Source organism: Somniosus microcephalus, chromosome 5 (genome assembly GCF_052327205.1).
Source record: "Somniosus microcephalus isolate GS21.2 chromosome 5, FLI_Smic_1.0, whole genome shotgun sequence".
In the NCBI taxonomy this organism is placed as follows: domain Eukaryota; kingdom Metazoa; phylum Chordata; class Chondrichthyes; order Squaliformes; family Somniosidae; genus Somniosus; species Somniosus microcephalus.
In genome coordinates, this window is record NC_140991.1 from 41,788,347 (window position 1) to 41,794,346 (window position 6,000).

A 6,000-nucleotide genomic window follows, 5' to 3' on the forward strand; every position below is an offset into this window, starting at 1 on the left:
GATAAACATAATTTAATGGGACAAACTCAGCATGGTTTCATGAAGGGGAAGTCATGTTTGACAAATTCGCTCGAGTTCTTTGAGGAAGTAACATACAGGGTGGATAAAGGGGAACCAGTGGACGTAGTGTATTTAGACTTCCAAAAGGCATTTGACAAGGTGCCACACAAAAGATTATTGCTCAAGATAAAAAATCACGGGATTGGGGGTAATATTCTGGCGTGGGTGGAGGATTGGCTCTCTAACAGAAAGCAGAGAGTTGGGATAAATGGTTCGTTCTCAGACTGGCAATCAGTAACTAGTGGTGTTCCGCAGGGGTCAGTGCTGGGTCCCCAACTCTTTCCAATCTATATTAATGATTTGGAGGAGGGGACCGAGTGTAACATATCAAAGTTTGCAGATGATACTAAGATGGGAGGGAAAGTAGTGAGTGAGGAGGACATAAAAAACCTGCAAAGGGACATAGACAGGCTAAGTAAGTGGGCAGAGATTTGGCAGATGGAATACAATACTGGAAAGTGTGAGGTTATGCACTTTGGCAGGAAAAATCATAGAGCAAGTTATTATCTTAATGGCAAGAAACTGGAAAGTACTGTAGTACAAAGGGATCTGGGGGTCCTGGTGCACGAAACTCAAAAAGTTAGTATGCAGGTGCAGCAAGTGATCAAGACGGCCAATGGAATGTTAGCTTTTATTGCTAGGGGGGTAGAATATAAAAACAGGGAGGTATTGCGGCATTTATACAAGGTATTGGTGAGACCGCACCTGGAATACTGCATACAGTTTTGGTGTCCATACTTAAGAAAAGACATACTTGCTCTCGAGTCAGTACAAAGAAGGTTCACTCAGTTAATCCTGGGGATGAGGAGGTGGTCATATGAGGAGAGGTTGAGTAGATTGGGACTCTACTCATTGGAGTTCAGAAGAATGAGAGGCGATCTTATTGAAACATATAAGATTGTGAAGGGGCTTGATCGGGTGGATGCGGTGAGGATGTTCCCAATGATGGGTGAAACTAGAACTAGGGGGCATAATCTTAGAATAAGGGGCTGCTCTTTCAAAACTGAGATGAGGAGAAACTTCTTCACTCAGAGGGTGGTAGGTTTGTGGAATTTGCTGCCCCAGAAAGCTGTGGAAGCTACATCATTAAATAAATTTAAAACAGAAATAGATAGTTTCCTAGAAGTAAAGGGAATTAAGGGTTACGGGGAGCGGGCAGGAAATTGGACATGAGTCTAGGTTCGGAATGGTCATGGCCCTGTGGGTAGTGGAGCGGGCCCAGGGGCCGTGTAGCCTGGTTCTGCTCCTACTTCTTGTGTTCTAATTCTGTGTTAGATTTCAGGAGATGGTTTTATTCCTGTTCCTGGCTGGGGTGGAGATCGCCTTTACAGACGGTAAGTACTGTAGAAAATATCGGGACAGAGTGATCTCCTGGACGAATTTCGATCGCCTATATGGGTCGGAGAGGAATTTCCCAGATTTTTTCTCCCAAATTGGCCATTGGGTTTTTTAGCTGGTTTTTCGCCTCTCCCGGGAGATCACATGGGTTCGGGTGGGATGGAGAGTGATAGAAGATTTGAGGTTAGGATCAGATCAGCCATGATCTTATTGAATGGTGGAGCAGGCTCGAGGGGCCGATTGGCCTACTCCTGCTCCTATTTCTTATGTTCTTATGTTAAGTGAGGAACAATTGAGTATCAAATAAAGTATATTTCAGCCCCACACGGTGGCTTAAACATAAATATGTATTGGACTATTCTTACAACCTAATTAATTTTTACAGAAAGTATGGAAATGCACATTTTGAGTCTAGAATTGTTCTTCGGTGATGTAATTTCAATATAAAATCATACATAAAATAATACTTTATAAAAAATAAAGTTTACTGTAACATTAATAGAGTTTTGAAGCACATTATTACTGTTTTGAAAACATTCCTCACTGACGCAAGCAAACTTGATCCTTGGGGCCGTTAATGACTGTAACAGCACTGCTACTGCTTCTACTTACTGGTTTTTTTTGTCGGAGTTGCTTGCGCTGGAGCTCAATTGTGTTGGTAGTAAGAGCCAGCAACTGGCTGTTTGATTTATTTTAAACTGCTAGTGGCTCATAGGAAAGCTATGTGCCTGAACTAAACTAATATCATTTGGATAACAAATTCAAGTCAGATGCTTTTTCGGACCACACATGTTATAAAAAAATATTTCCAAAATAGTTGGGACTTTTTTTAATGAAGATCTAGCTGTGAATTTGGTCATTTTAAAGGTATGTTTTCTAATTAAGGAGTAATTAGGATTAAAAATGACGAGGTTACTTGAGAACCAAATAAAAGGCAGCACTCGACATATTAAGAGGCAAGTAGATTATTTAAAAAGGGGATTTGCACAGACCAGGGTGTGTGATCCTGTTACATCTGTGCTACGCGTGGTTCAGTGATACACCATGGGTTGCATTTTTCTCGTTAATGTTATTGGAAAAAATGAGTGTGATTAGAAAGCAAATTTTCTGCTAATAGTGAAAGGGCAAGTTCCCCCGTATAGTGAGATAATCCATTGTGCCATTGGTGAAGAGTTTAATTTTAATGGGGACTATAAGCTTAGAGAATTACATAGCATTTACAGCACAGAAACAGGCCATTCGTCCCAACTAGTCTGTGCTGGTGTTTACACACCCATTTATTAATGTCATCTGGTAATTTGTCACAGCCTTCCTCTGTATTAATTATTCTCCTAATTTGCTGTCATCTGCAAATTTTGAAGTACTTCTGATTCCAGAGTCCAAAGTGTTTATGTAAATGGTGAACAGCAGTGATGTCAGCACCAATCCCTATGAATCATCACTTCCCACTTTCCACCATTCTGCTACTTAGAATCATAGAATGGTTACAGCACGGAAGAAGGCCATTCGGCCCATTGAGCCTGTGCCGACTCTCGGCTAGTCCCATTCCCCAGCCCTTTCCCCGTAGCCCTGCAAAATGTTTTCCTTCAGATACTTATCCAACTCCCTTTTGAAAGATACAATTGAGTCTGCCTCCACCACCCTTTCTGGAAGTGCACTCCAGATCTTAACCACTCGCTGCGTAAAAAAGTTTTTTCTTACGTCGCCTTTGGTTCTTTTGCCAATCACCTTAAATCTGTGTCCTCTGGTTCTCGACCCTTAATGGGAACAGTTTCCCTCTATTCTGTCCAGACCCCTCATGATTTTAAACACCTCTATCAAATCTCTCAATCTTCTCTGCTCCAAGGAGAACAACCCCAGCTTTTCCAGTCTATAAATGTAACTCATGTCCCTCATTCCTGGAATCATTCTCGTAAATCTTTTCTGCACCTTCTCTAAGGCCTTCATATCCTTCCTAAAGTGTGGTGCCCAGAATTGGACACAGTATTCCAGTTGAGGCCGAACCAGTGTTTTATACAGGTTTATCATAATTTCCACAATTTTGTACTCTACCTCTATTTATGAAGCCTCGGATCCCGTAAGCCTTTTTAACTGCTTTCTCAACCTGCCCTGCCACCTTCAACGATTTGTGCACACATACCCCCAGGTCTCTCTCTTTGTGCACCCACTTTAGGATTGTACCATTTGGTTTGTGTGTCCTCTTCCCATTCTTTCTACCAAAATGTACCACTTCATACTTTTCTGCGTTAAATTTCATCTGCCATGTGTCCATCCATTTCACCAGCCTGTCTATGTCTTCCTGAAGTCTATCACTCTCCTCCTCACTGTTCACTATACTTCCAAGTTTTGTGTCATCTGCAGATTTTGAGTTTGTGCCCTATACACCCACGTCCAAGTCATTAATATATATCAAGAAAAGCAGTGGTCCTAGAATCGACCCCTGGGGAATACCTTCCTCCAGTCCGAAAAACAACCATTCAGCACGACTCTGTTTCCTGTCACTTAGCCAATTTCGTATCCATGATGCCACTGTCCCTGTTATTCATGGGCTTCAACTTTGCTGGCAAGTCTATTATGTGGCACTTTGTCGAACGCCTTTTGGAAATCCATGTACACTACGTCAACCGTATTACCCCCATCAACCCTCTCTGTTACCTCATCAAAAAACTCGATCAAGTTGGTTAAACACGATTTGCCTTTAACAAATCTGTGCTGACTTTCCTTAATTAATCCACACTTGTCCAAGTGACTTAATTTTGTCCATGATTACTGCTTCTAAAAGCTTCCCCACTACTGAGGTTAAACTGACTCACCTGTAGTTGCTGGGTTTATCTTTACACCCTTTTTTGAACAATGATGTAACATTTGCAATTCTCCAGTCCTCTGGCACCAGCCCCGTATCTATGGAGGATTTGAATATTATGGCCAGTACCTCCACGATTTCCGCCCTCAATTCCCTCAGCATCCTAGGATGTATCTCATTCGTTCCTGGTGATTTATCTACTTTAAGTACAGCCAGCCTTTCTAATACCTCTTTATCAATTTTTATCATATCAAGTGTCTCCACTACCTCCTCCTTCACTGTCTATGGCAGCATCCTCTTCCTTTGTGAAGACAGATGCAAAGTACTTGTTTCGTACCTCAGCCATACCATCTGCCTCCATGCATAGGTCTCCTTTTTGGTCCCTAATCAGCCCCACCCCTCCTTTTGCTACCCTTTTACTATTTATATGCCTATAGAAGACTTTTGGATTACCTTTTATGTTGGTTGCCATTCTATTCCCATACCCTCTCTTTGCCCCTCTTATTTTCTTTTTCACTTTTCATCTGACTTTTCTATATATAGCCTGATTTTCACATGTATTTGCAACCTGATATGTCATATGTGCTCTTTTTCTGCCTCTTCATATTCGCTCTCTGTTTCGTCATCCAGGGAGCCCTGACTTTAGTTGCCCTACCTTTCCCCCTACTGGGAATATACCTCACCTGTACCTGAACTGTTTCCTCTTTAAAGACTGCCCATTGTTCCATTACAGTTTTGCCTGCCAATCTTTGTTTCCAGTTTACCTGGGCCAGATCCGTTCTCGCCCTACTGAAATTGGCCTTCCCCCAGTTAAACATTTTTACTCTAGATTGCTCCCTGTCCTTTTCCATAGGTAATCTAAACCTTATGATACTATGATCACTGTTCCCTAAATGTTCACCTACTGACACTTGCTCCACTTAACTTACCCCATAGCCCAGAACCAGACCCAGCAATGCCTCCTCCCTCGTCGGGCCGGAAACATACTGATCAAGAAAGTTCTCCTGAACACACTTTAGAAATTCTTCCCTTTCTCTGCCCTTTACACTATTACGATCCCAGTCTCTGTTAGGATAGTTGAAGTCCCCCATTATTACTATTCTATAATAAAAACAGAAAATACTGGAAATACTCAGCAGGTCAGGCAAAATCTGTGGAGAGAGAAACAGAGTTAACGTGGTAGATTTTCCCGAACCTGTCGGGAAGAAGGCGGGACTTCAACTTTCAGGTTTTTGACCCGCCTACATCGACGTCCGGCCAATCCACGCGATTTCCCCTTGATTGACCTTGTTGAGCCCGCCCAGCAGGCTCAGCAGGCCAATTAAGGGCCACCCGGCAACAGGTGAGGTCACAGACTGCAATTTCATCTGTCAAGAGTTCTTGACAGATGAAATATCAGTGTTTCACAGCTGTTTGAAGCTGTGAAACACTGACTTCTAACATGAGTCCTTCTGCACAGACTCAGTTAGAACTCTTACTGGCACTCAAAGCTGAAGGCTGTCACTTTTCACAGATCGTAGCCGTTCAGCTTTAAGTGCCGGCTGAGTGATGGGCTCCCGACGCCTACAGGAAGAAAGGCTGTTAAGGTAAGTACAGGTAAGTAAAAGTTCTTTACACACTTTAGACACACCAAACACACTTACCTTTACACTCATGCACCCATCACTCACCTGAGCGCCGACATCGCGACCCCTCCAACTCTAACCTGGCGTGGTTTGGAGCCGTCGGGAATCCCACATGACACCCCTCAAAATAGGGATTAGGCTAAAAACTGCCTGTTAACTACCTGTTAACAGGCA